A 13189-nucleotide genomic window follows, 5' to 3' on the forward strand; every position below is an offset into this window, starting at 1 on the left:
CAGGAGGCTGCCACTGGCCTAGGAGGCACTGATGCTGCTGTGACCTCACAAGCACAGCCAGCAGCCAGGAGCCTGCCACTGGCCTAGGAGGCACTGAGGCTGCTGTGACCTCCCAAGCACAGCCAGCAGCCAGGAGCCTGCCACTGGCCTAGGAGGCACTGAGGCTGCTGTGACCTCCCAAGCACAGCCAGCAGCCATGAGCCTCCCACTGGCCTAGGAGGCACTGAGGCTGCTGTGACCTCACAAGCACAGCCAGCAGACAGGAGCCTGCCACTGGCCTAGGAGGCACTGAGGCTGCTGTGACCTCACAAGCACAGCCAGCAGACAGGAGCCTGTCATTGGCCTAGGAGGCACTGAGGCTGCTGTGACCTCACAAGCACAGCCAGCAGCCATGAGCCTTCCACTGGCCTAGGAGGCACTGAGGCTGCTGTGACCTCACAAGCACAGCCAGCAGCCAGGAGCCTGCCACTGGCCTAGCAGGCACTCAGCCTCCTCTGACTTCACAAGCACAGCCAGCAGCCAGGAGCCTGTCGCTGGCCTAGGAGGCACTGAGGCTGCTGTGACCTCACAAGCACAGCCAGCAGCCAGGAGCCTGCCACTGGCCTAGGAGGCACTGAGGCTGCTGTGACCTCACAAGCACAGCCAACAGGGGGCGCTGCACACTATCGTATGAGGCACTGAGCCTGCTGATACCTCCCAAGCACAGCCAGCAGCCATGAGCCTGCCACTGGCCTAGGAGGCACTGAGGCTGCTGTGACCACTCAAGCTCAGCCAGCAGCCATGAGCCTCCCACTGGCCTAGGAGGCATGGAGGATTCTGTGACGTCACAAGCACAGCCAGCTGCCAGGAGCCTGCCACTGGCCTAAGAGGCACTCAGGCTGCTGTGACCTCACAAGCAGAGCCAGCAGGTGGGGCGGCACACTAAAGTATGAGGCACTGAGGCTGCTGTGACCACAAAAGAACAGCCAGCAGCCAGGAGCCTGCCTCTGGCCAAGTAGGCACTCAGCCTGCTGTGACCTCACAAGCAGAGCCAGCAGGTGGGGCTGCACACTAACGTATGAGGCACTGAGGCTGCTGTGGCCTCACAAGCACAGCCAGCAGCCAGGAGCCTGTCACTGGCCTCGGAGGCACTCAGGCTGCTGTGACCTCACAAGCACAGCCAGCAGGTGGGGCTGTACACTAAAGTATGAGGCACTGAGCCTGCTGTGACCTCACAAGCTCAACCAGCAGCCAGGAGCCTGCCTCTGGCCTAGGAGGCACACAGCCTGCTGTGACCTCACAAGCACAGCCAGCAGCCATGAGCCTGCCACTGGCCTAGGAGGCACTGAGGCTGCTGTGACCTCACAACACAGCCAGCAGCCAGGAGCCTGCCACTGGCCTAGGAGGCAATCAGGCTGCTGTGATCTCACAAGCAGAGCCAGCAGGTGGGGCTGCACACTAAAGTATGAGGCACTGAGGCTGCTGTGACCACAAAAGAACAGCCAGCAGCCAGGAGCCTGCCTCTGGCCAAGTAGGCCCACAGCCTGCTGTGACCTCACAAGCAGAGCCAGCAGGTGGGGCTGCACACTAACATGTGAGGCACTGAGGCTGCTGTGGCCTCACAAGCACAGCCAGCAGCCAGGTGCCTGTCACTGGCCTCGGAGGCACTGAGGCTGCTGTGACCTCACAAGCACAGCCAGCAGGTGGGGCTGTACACTAAAGTATGAGGCACTGAGCCTGCTGTGACCTCACAAGCTCATCCAGCAGCCAGGAGCCTGCCTCTGACCTAGGAGGCACACAGCCTGCTGTGACCTCACAAGCACAGCCAGCAGCCATGAGCCTGCGACTGGCCTAGGAGGCACGGAGGATTCTGTGACGTCACAAGCACAGACAGCTGCCATGAGCCTGCCAGTGGCCTTGGAGGAGCTGAGGCTGCTGTGACCGCACAAGCTCAGCCAGCAGGTGGGGCTGCACACTAAAGTATGAGGCACTGAGGATGCTGTGACCACACAAGAACAGCCAGCAGCCAGGAGCCTGCCACTGGACTGGGAGGCACTGAGGCTGCTGTGACCTCACAAGCACAGCCAGCAGCCAGGAGCCTGCCACTGGCCTAGGAGGCACTGAGGCTGCTGTGGCCTCCCAAGCACAGCCAACAGCCATGAGCCTGGCACTGGCCTAGGAGGCACTGAGGCAGCTGTGACCTCAGAAGCACAGCCAGCAGGTGGGGCTGCACACTAAGCTATGAGGCACGGAGGATTCTGTGACGTCACAAGCACAGCCAGCAGCCAGGAGCCTGCCACTGGCCTAGAAGGTACTGAGGCTGCTGTGACCTCCCAAACACAGCCAACAGCCATGAGCCTGCCACTGGCCTAGGAGGCACGCAGGCTGCTGTGACCTCACAAGCACAGCCAGCAGCCAGGAGCCTGCCACTGGCCTAGAAGGTACTGAGGCTGCTGTGACCTCACAAGCACAGCCAGCAGCCATGAGCCTGCCACTGGCCTGGGAGGCACTCAGGCTTCTGTGACGTCACAAGCACAGCAAGCTGCCAGGAGCCTGCCACTGGACTCGGAGGCACTCAGCCTGCTGTGACTTCACAAGCACAGCCAGCAGCCAGGAGCCTGCCACTGGACTGGGAGGCAGTCAGCCTGCTGTGACCTCACAAGCACAGCCAGCAGCCATGAGCCTGCCACTGGCCGAGGAGGCAATCAGGCTGCTGTGATCTCACAAGCACAGCCAGCAGCCAGGAGCTTGCCACTGGCCTAGGAGACAGTTAGGCTGCTGTGACCTCACAAGTAGACCCAGCGGCCATGAGCCTGCCACTGGCCTAGGAGGCACTCAGGCTGCTGTGAACTCACAAGCACAGCCAGCAGGTGGGGCTGCACACTAAAGTATGAGGCACTGAGGCTGCTGTGACCTCACAAGCTCATCCAGCAGCCAGGAGCCTGCCTCTGGCCTAGGAGGCACACAGCCTGCTGTGACCTCACAAGCACAGCCAGCAGCCATGAGCCTGCCACTGGCCTAGGAGGCACTGAGGCTGCTGTGACCTCACAAGCACAGCCAGCAGCCAGGAGCCTGCCACTGGCCTAGGAGGCACGGAGGCTGCTGTGACCTCACAAGCACAGCCAGCAGCCAGGAGCCTGCCACTGGCCTAGGAGGCACGGAGGCTGCTGTGATCTCACAAGCACAGCCAGCAGCCATGAGCCTGCCACTGGCCTAGGAGGCACTGAGGCTGCTGTGACCTCACAACCACAGCCAACAGGGGGCGCTGCACACTATCGTATGAGGCACTGAGCCTGCTGATACCTCCCAAGCACAGCCAGCAGCCAGGAGCCTGCCACTGGCCTAGGAGGCACTGAGGCTGCTGTGACCACTCAAGCTCAGCCAGCAGCCAGGAGCCTCCCACTGGTCTAGGAGGCACGGAGGATTCTGTGACGTCACAAGCACAGCCAGCAGCCAGGAGCCTGCCACTGGCCTAAGAGGCACTGAGGCTGCTGTGGCCTCACAAGCACAGCCAGCAGCCAGGAGCCTGCCAGTGGCCTTGGAGGAGCTGAGGCTGCTGTGACCGCACAAGCAGAGCCAGCAGGTGGGGCTGCACACTAAAGTATGAGGCACTGAGGCTGCTGTGACCACACAAGAACAGCCAGCAGCCATGAGCCTGCCACTGGCCTAGAAGGTACTGGGGCTGCTGTGACCTCACAAGCAGAGCCAGCAGGTGGGGCTGCACACTAAAGTATGAGGCACTGAGGCTGCTCTGACCACACAAGAACAGCCAGCAGCCAGGAGCCTGCCACTGGACTGGGAGGCACTGAGGCGGCTGTGACCTCACAAGCACAGCCAGCAGCCATGAGCCTGCCACTGGCCGAGCAGGCACTCAGGCTGCTGTGACCTCACAAGCACAGCCAGCAGGGGGCGCTGCTCATTACCCAGGGGGCATTGATGCCGCTGTGACCTGCCAAGCACAGCCAGCAGCCATGAGCCTTCCACTGGCCTAGGAGGCACTGAGGCTGCTGTGACCTCCCAAGCACAGCCAGCAGCCATGAGCCTGCCACTGGCCTAGGAGGCAATCAGGCTGCTGTGACGTCACAAGCTCAGCCAGCAGCCAGGAGCCTGCCACTGGCCTAGGAGTCATTCAGGCTGCTGTGACCTCACAAGCACGGCTAGCTGCCAGGAGGCTGCCACTGGCCTAGGAGGCACTGATGCTGCTGTGACCTCACAAGCACAGCCAGCAGCCAGGAGCCTGCCACTGGCCTAGGAGGCACTGAGGCTGCTGTGACCTCCCAAGCACAGCCAGCAGCCAGGAGCCTGCCACTGGCCTAGGAGACAGTTAGGCTGCTGTGACCTCCCAAGCACAGCCAGCAGCCATGAGCCTTCCACTGGCCTAGGAGGCACTGAGGCTGCTGTGACCTCACAAGCACAGCCAGCAGACAGGAGCCTGTCATTGGCCTAGGAGGCACTGAGGCTGCTGTGACCTCACAAGCACAGCCAGCAGCCAGGAGCCTGCCACTGGCCTAGGAGGCAATCAGGCTGCTGTGACCTCACAAGCACAGCCAGCAGCCAGGAGCCTGCCACTGGCCTAGCAGGCACTCAGCCTCCTCTGACTTCACAAGCACAGCCAGCAGCCAGGAGCCTGTCGCTGGCCTAGGAGGCACTGAGGCTGCTGTGACCTCACAAGCACAGCCAGCAGCCAGGAGCCTGCCACTGGCCTAGGAGGCACTGAGGCTGCTGTGACCTCACAAGCACAGCCAACAGGGGGCGCTGCACACTATCGTATGAGGCACTGAGCCTGCTGATACCTCCCAAGCACAGCCAGCAGCCATGAGCCTGCCACTGGCCTAGGAGGCACTGAGGCTGCTGTGACCACTCAAGCTCAGCCAGCAGCCATGAGCCTCCCACTGGCCTAGGAGGCATGGAGGATTCTGTGACGTTACAAGCACAGCCAGCTGCCAGGAGCCTGCCACTGGCCTAAGAGGCACTCAGGCTGCTGTGACCTCACAAGCAGAGCCAGCAGGTGGGGCGGCACACTAAAGTATGAGGCACTGAGGCTGCTGTGACCACAAAAGAACAGCCAGCAGCCAGGAGCCTGCCTCTGGCCAAGTAGGCACTCAGCCTGCTGTGACCTCACAAGCAGAGCCAGCAGGTGGGGCTGCACACTAACGTATGAGGCACTGAGGCTGCTGTGGCCTCACAAGCACAGCCAGCAGCCAGGAGCCTGTCACTGGCCTCGGAGGCACTCAGGCTGCTGTGACCTCACAAGCACAGCCAGCAGGTGGGGCTGTACACTAAAGTATGAGGCACTGAGCCTGCTGTGACCTCACAAGCTCAACCAGCAGCCAGGAGCCTGCCTCTGGCCTAGGAGGCACACAGCCTGCTGTGACCTCACAAGCAGAGCCAGCAGGTGGGGCTGCACACTAAAGTATGAGGCACTGAGGCTGCTCTGACCACACAAGAACAGCCAGCAGCCAGGAGCCTGCCACTGGACTGGGAGGCACTGAGGCGGCTGTGACCTCACAAGCACAGCCAGCAGCCATGAGCCTGCCACTGGCCGAGCAGGCACTCAGGCTGCTGTGACCTCACAAGCACAGCCAGCAGGGGGCGCTGCTCATTACCCAGGGGGCATTGATGCCGCTGTGACCTGCCAAGCACAGCCAGCAGCCATGAGCCTTCCACTGGCCTAGGAGGCACTGAGGCTGCTGTGACCTCCCAAGCACAGCCAGCAGCCATGAGCCTGCCACTGGCCTAGGAGGCAATCAGGCTGCTGTGACGTCACAAGCTCAGCCAGCAGCCAGGAGCCTGCCACTGGCCTAGGAGTCATTCAGGCTGCTGTGACCTCACAAGCACGGCTAGCTGCCAGGAGGCTGCCACTGGCCTAGGAGGCACTGATGCTGCTGTGACCTCACAAGCACAGCCAGCAGCCAGGAGCCTGCCACTGGCCTAGGAGGCACTGAGGCTGCTGTGACCTCCCAAGCACAGCCAGCAGCCAGGAGCCTGCCACTGGCCTAGGAGACAGTTAGGCTGCTGTGACCTCCCAAGCACAGCCAGCAGCCATGAGCCTTCCACTGGCCTAGGAGGCACTGAGGCTGCTGTGACCTCACAAGCACAGCCAGCAGACAGGAGCCTGTCATTGGCCTAGGAGGCACTGAGGCTGCTGTGACCTCACAAGCACAGCCAGCAGACAGGAGCCTGTCATTGGCCTAGGAGGCACTGAGGCTGCTGTGACCTCACAAGCACAGCCAGCAGCCATGAGCCTTCCACTGGCCTAGGAGGCACTGAGGCTGCTGTGACCTCACAAGCACAGCCAGCAGCCAGGAGCCTGCCACTGGCCTAGCAGGCACTCAGCCTCCTCTGACTTCACAAGCACAGCCAGCAGCCAGGAGCCTGTCGCTGGCCTAGGAGGCACTGAGGCTGCTGTGACCTCACAAGCACAGCCAGCAGCCAGGAGCCTGCCACTGGCCTAGGAGGCACTGAGGCTGCTGTGACCTCACAAGCACAGCCAACAGGGGGCGCTGCACACTATCGTATGAGGCACTGAGCCTGCTGATACCTCCCAAGCACAGCCAGCAGCCATGAGCCTGCCACTGGCCTAGGAGGCACTGAGGCTGCTGTGACCACTCAAGCTCAGCCAGCAGCCATGAGCCTCCCACTGGCCTAGGAGGCATGGAGGATTCTGTGACGTTACAAGCACAGCCAGCTGCCAGGAGCCTGCCACTGGCCTAAGAGGCACTCAGGCTGCTGTGACCTCACAAGCAGAGCCAGCAGGTGGGGCGGCACACTAAAGTATGAGGCACTGAGGCTGCTGTGACCACAAAAGAACAGCCAGCAGCCAGGAGCCTGCCTCTGGCCAAGTAGGCACTCAGCCTGCTGTGACCTCACAAGCAGAGCCAGCAGGTGGGGCTGCACACTAACGTATGAGGCACTGAGGCTGCTGTGGCCTCACAAGCACAGCCAGCAGCCAGGAGCCTGTCACTGGCCTCGGAGGCACTCAGGCTGCTGTGACCTCACAAGCACGGCCAGCAGGTGGGGCTGTACACTAAAGTATGAGGCACTGAGCCTGCTGTGACCTCACAAGCTCAACCAGCAGCCAGGAGCCTGCCTCTGGCCTAGGAGGCACACAGCCTGCTGTGACCTCACAAGCACAGCCAGCAGCCATGAGCCTGCCTCTGGCCTAGGAGGCACTGAGGCTGCTGTGACCTCACAAGCACAGCCAGCAGCCAGGAGCCTGCCACTGGCCTAGGAGGCACTGAGGCTGCTGTGACCTCACAAGCACAGCCAACAGGTGGGGCTGCACACTATCGTATGAGGCACTGAGCCTGCTGATACCTCCCAAGCACAGCCAGCAGCCATGAGCCTGCCACTGGCCTAGGAGGCACTCAGGCTGCTGTGACGTCACAAGCACAGCCAGCAGCCAGGAGCCTGCCCCTGGCCTAGGAGGCACTCAGGCTGCTGTGGCCTCACAAGCACAGCCAGCAGCCAGGAGCCTGCCACTGGCCTCGGAGAAGCTGAGGCTGCTGTGACCTCACAAGCAGAGCCAGCAGGCGGGGCTGCGCACTAACGTATGAGGCACCGAGGCTGCTGTGGCCTCACAAGCACAGCCAGCAGCCAGGAGCCTGCCACTGGACTGGGAGGCACTCAGGCTGCTGTGACCTCACAAGCACAGCCAGCAGCCAGGAGCCTGCCACTGGCCAAGGAGGCAATCAGGCTGCTGTGACCTCCCAAGCTCAGCCAGCAGCCATGAGCCTTCCACTGGCCTAGGAGGCACGGAGGATTCTGTGACGTCACAAGCACAGCCAGCTGCCAGGAGCCTGCCACTGGCCTAAGAGGCACTCAGGCTGCTGTGACCTCACAAGCAGAGCCAGCAGGTGGGGCGGCACACTAAAGTATGAGGCACTGAGGCTGCTGTGACCACAAAAGAACAGCCAGCAGCCAGGAGCCTGCCTCTGGCCAAGTAGGCACACAGCCTGCTGTGACCTCACAAGCAGAGCCAGCAGGTGGGGCTGCACACTAACATGTGAGGCACTGAGGCTGCTGTGGCCTCACAAGCACAGCCAGCAGCCATGAGCCTGCGACTGGCCTAGGAGGCACGGAGGAATCTGTGACGTCACAAGCACAGACAGCTGCCATGAGCCTGCCAGTGGCCTTGGAGGAACTGAGGCTGCTGTGACCGCACAAGCAGAGCCAGCAGGTGGGGCTGCACACTAAAGTATGAGGCACTGAGGCTGCTGTGACCACACAAGAACAGCCAGCAGCCAGGAGCCTGCCACTGGGCTAGGAGGCACGGAGGCTGCTGTGACCTCACAAGCAGAGCCAGCAGGTGGGGCTGCACACTAAAGTATGAGGCACTGAGGCTGCTGTGACCACACAAGAACAGCCAGCAGCCAGGAGCCTGCCACTGGACTGGGAGGCACTGAGGCTGCTGTGACCTCACAAGCACAGCCAGCAGCCATGAGCCTGCCACTGGCCGAGCAGGCACTCAGGCTGCTGTGACCTTACAAGCACAGCCAGCAGGGGGCGCTGCTCATTACCCAGGGGGCATTGATGCCGCTGTGACCTGCCAAGCACAGCCAGCAGCCATGAGTCTTCCACTGGCCTAGGAGGCACTCAGGCTGATGTGACCTCCCAAGCACAGCCAACAGCCAGGAGCCTGCCACTGGCTAGGAGGCACTGAGGCTGCTGTGACCTCCCAAGCACAGCCAGCAGCCAGGAGCCTGCCACTGGCCTAGGAGGTACTGAGGCTGCTGTGACCTCCCAAGCACAGCCAGCAGCCATGAGCCTGCCACTGGCCTAGGAGGCAATCAGGCTGCTGTGACGTCACAAGCTCAGCCAGCAGCCAGGCGCCTGCCACTGGCCTAGGAGTCATTCAGGCTGCTGTGACCTCACAAGCTCATCCAGCAGCCAGGAGCCTGCCTCTGGCCTAGGAGGCGCACAGCCTGCTGTGACCTCACAAGCACAGCCAGCAGCCATGAGCCTGCCACTGGCCTAGGAGGCACTGAGGCTGCTGTGACCTCCCAAGCACAGCCAGCAGCCAGGAGCCTGCCACTGGCCTAGGAGGCACGGAGGCTGCTGTGATCTCACAAGCACAGCCAGCAGCCAGGAGCCTGCCACTGGCCTAGGAGACAGTTAGGCTACTGTGACCTCCCAAGCACAGCCAGCAGCCATGAGCCTCCCACTGGCCTAGGAGGCACTGAGGGTGCTGTGACCTCACAAGCACAGCCAGCAGACAGGAGCCTGTCATTGGCCTAGGAGGCACTGAGGCTGCTGTGACCTCACAAGCACAGCCAGCAGACAGGAGCCTGTCATTGGCCTAGGAGGCACTGACGCTGCTGTGACCTCACAAGCACAGCCAGCAGCCAGGAGCCTGCCACTGGCCTAGCAGGCACTCAGCCTCCTCTGACTTCGCAAGCACAGCCAGCAGCCAGGAGCCTGTCGCTGGCCTAGGAGGCACTGAGGCTGCTGTGACCTCCCAAGCACAGCCAGCAGCCAGGAGCCTGCCACTGGCCTAGGAGGCACTGAGGCTGCTGTGACCTCACAAGCACAGCCAACAGGGGGCGCTGCACACTATCGTATGAGGCACTGAGCCTGCTGATACCTCCCAAGCACAGCCAGCAGCCATGAGCCTGCCACTGGCCTAGGAGGCACTCAGGCTGCTGTGACCACTCAAGCTCAGCCAGCAGCCATGAGCCTCCCACTGGCCTAGGAGGCACGGAGGATTGTGTGACGTCACAATCACAGCCAGCTGCCAGGAGCCTGCCACTGGCCTAAGAGGCACTCAGGCTGCTGTGACCTCACAAGCAGAGCCAGCAGGTGGGGCGGCACACTAAAGTATGAGGCACTGAGGCTGCTGTGACCACAAAAGAACAGCCAGCAGCCAGGAGCCTGCCTCTGGTCAAGTAGGCACACAGCCTGCTGTGACCTCACAAGCAGAGCCAGCAGGTGGGGCTGCACACTAACGTATGAGGCACTGAGGCTGCTGTGGCCTCACAAGCACAGCCAGCAGCCAGGAGCCTGTCACTGGCCTCGGAGGCACTGAGGCTGCTGTGACCTCACAAGCACAGCCAGCAGGTGGGGCTGGACACTAAAGTATGAGGCACTGAGCCTGCTGTGACCTCACAAGCTCATCCAGCAGCCAGGAGCCTGCCTCTGGCCTAGGAGGCGCACAGCCTGCTGTGACCTCACAAGCACAGCCAGCAGCCATGAGCCTGCCACTGGCCTAGGAGGCACTGAGGCTGCTGTGACCTCACAAGCACAGACAGCAGCCAGGAGCCTGCCACTGGCCTAGGAGGCACGGAGGCTGCTGTGATCTCACAAGCACAGCCAGCAGCCAGGAGCCTGCCACTGGCCTAGGAGGCACTCAGGCTGCTGTGACCTCACAAGCACAGCCAACAGGGGGCGCTGCACACTATCGTATGAGGCAATGAGCCTGCTGATACCTCCCAAGCACTGCCAGCAGCCATGAGCCTGCCACTGGCCTAGGAGGCACTGAGGCTGCTGTGACGTCACAAGCACAGCCAGCAGCCAGGAGCCTGCCACTGGCCTAAGAGGCACTCAGGCTGCTGTGGCCTCACAAGCACAGCCAGCAGCCAGGAGCCTGCCACTGGCCTCGGAGGAGCTGAGGCTGCTGTGACCTCACAAGCACAGCCAGCAGGCGGGGCTGCGCACTAAAGTATGAGGCACTGAGGCTGCTGTGACCACACAAGAACAGCCAGCAGCCAGGAGCCTGCCACTGGCCTAGGAGGCACTGAGGCTGCTGTGACCTCACAAGCAGAGCCAGCAGGTGGGGCTGCACACTAACGTATGAGGCACCGAGGCTGCTGTGGCCTCACAAGCACAGCCAGCAGCCAGGAGCCTGCCACTGGCCAAGGAGGCAATCAGGCTGCTGTGACCTCCCAAGCACAGCCAGCAGCCAGGAGCTTGCCACTGGCCTAGGAGACAGTTAGGCTGCTGTGACCTCACAAGCACAGCCAGCAGCCAGGAGCTTGCCACTGGCCTAGGAGGCAGTTAGGCTGCTGTGACCTGCCAAGCACAGCCAGCAGCCATGAGCCTCCCACTGGCCTAGGAGGCACTGAGGCTGCTGTGACCTCCCAAGCTCATCCAGAAGCCATGAGCCTCCCACTGGCCTAGGAGGCACGGAGGATTGTGTGACGTCACAAGCACAGCCAGCTGCCAGGAGCCTGCCACTGGCCTAAGAGGCACTCAGGCTGCTGTGACCTCACAAGCAGAGCCAGCAGGTGGGGCGGCACACTAAAGTATGAGGCACTGAGGCTGCTGTGACCACAAAAGAACAGCCAGCAGCCAGGAGCCTGCCTCTGGCCAAGTAGGCACACAGCCTGCTATGACCTCACAAGCAGAGCCAGCAGGTGGGGCTGCACACTAACGTGTGAGGCACTGAGGCTGCTGTGGCCTCACAAGCACAGCCAGCAGCCAGGAGCCTGTCACTGGCCTCGGAGGCACTCAGGCTGCTGTGACCTCACAAGCACAGCCAGCAGGTGGGGCTGTACACTAAAGTATGAGTCACTGAGCCTGATGTGACCTCACAAGCTCATCCAGCAGCCAGGAGCCTGCCTCTGGCCTAGGAGGCACACAGCCTGCTGTGACCTCACAAGCACAGCCAGCAGCCATGAGCCTGCGACTGGCCTAGGAGGCACTGAGGCTGCTGTGACCTCACAAGCACAGCCAGCAGCCAGGAGCCTGCCACTGGCCTAGGAGGCACTCAGGCTGCTGTGATCTCACAAGCACAGCCAGCAGCCATGAGCCTGCCACTGGCCTAGGAGGCACTGAGGCTGCTGTGACCTCACAAGCACAGCCAACAGGGGGCTCTGCACACTAAAGTATGAGGCACTGAGCCTGCTGATACCTCCCAAGCACAGCCAGCAGCCATGAGCCTGCCACTGGCCTAGGAGGCACGGAGGCTGCTGTGACCACTCAAGCTCAGCCAGCAGCCAGGAGCCTCCCATTGGCCTAGGAGGCACGGAGGATTCTGTGACATCACAAGCACAGCCAGCAGCCAGGAGCCTGCCACTGGCCTAAGAGGCACTCAGGCTGCTGTGGCCTCACAAGCACAGCCAGCAGCCATGAGCCTGCCACTGGCCTTGGAGGAGCTGAGGCTGCTGTGACCTCACAAGCAGAGCCAGCAGGTGGGGCTGCACACTAAAGTATGAGGCACTGAGGCTGCTGTGACCACACAAGAACAGCCAGCAGCCAGGAGCCTGCCACTGGCCTAGGAGGCACTCAGGCTGCTGTGACCTCACAAGCACAGCCAGCAGCCAGGAGCCTGCCACTGGCCAAGGAGGCAATCAGGCTGCTGTGACCTCCCAAGCACAGCCAGCAGCCAGGAACTTGCCACTGGTCTAGGAGACAGTTAGGCTGCTGTGACCTGCCAAGCACAGCCAGCAGCCATGAGCCTCCCACTGGCCTAGGAGGCACTGAGGCTGCTGTGACCTCACAAGCACAGCCAGCAGACAGGAGCCTGTCATTGGCCTAGGAGGCACTGAGGCTGCTGTGACCTCACAAGCACAGCCAGCAGACAGGAGCCTGTCATTGGCCTAGGAGGCACTGAGGCTGCTGTGACCTCACAAGCACAGCCAGCAGCCATGAGCCTTCCACTGGCCTAGGAGGCACTGAGGCTGCTGTGACCTCACAAGCACAGCCAGCAGCCAGGAGCCTGCCACTGGCCTAGCAGGCACTCAGCCTCCTCTGACTTCACAAGCACAGCCAGCAGCCAGGAGCCTGTCGCTGGCCTAGGAGGCACTGAGGCTGCTGTGACCTCACAAGCACAGCCAGCAGCCAGGAGCCTGCCACTGGCCTAGGAGGCACTGAGGCTGCTGTGACCTCACAAGCACAGCCAACAGGGGGCGCTGCACACTATCGTATGAGGCACTGAGCCTGCTGATACCTTCCAAGCACAGCCAGCAGCCATGAGCCTGCCACTGGCCTAGGAGGCACTGAGGCTGCTGTGACCACTCAAGCTCAGCCAGCAGCCATGAGCCTCCCACTGGCCTAGGAGGCATGGAGGATTCTGTGACGTCACAAGCACAGCCAGCTGCCAGGAGCCTGCCACTGGCCTAAGAGGCACTGAGGCTGCTGTGACCTCACAAGCAGAGCCAGCAGGTGGGGCGGCACACTAAAGTATGAGGCACTGAGGCTGCTGTGACCACAAAAGAACAGCCAGCAGCCAGGAGCCTGCCTCTGGCCAAGTAGGCACTCAGCCTGCTGTGAC

The sequence above is a fragment of the Dromaius novaehollandiae genome, chromosome 10 (genome assembly GCF_036370855.1).
Source record: "Dromaius novaehollandiae isolate bDroNov1 chromosome 10, bDroNov1.hap1, whole genome shotgun sequence".
In the NCBI taxonomy this organism is placed as follows: Eukaryota; Metazoa; Chordata; class Aves; order Casuariiformes; family Dromaiidae; genus Dromaius; species Dromaius novaehollandiae.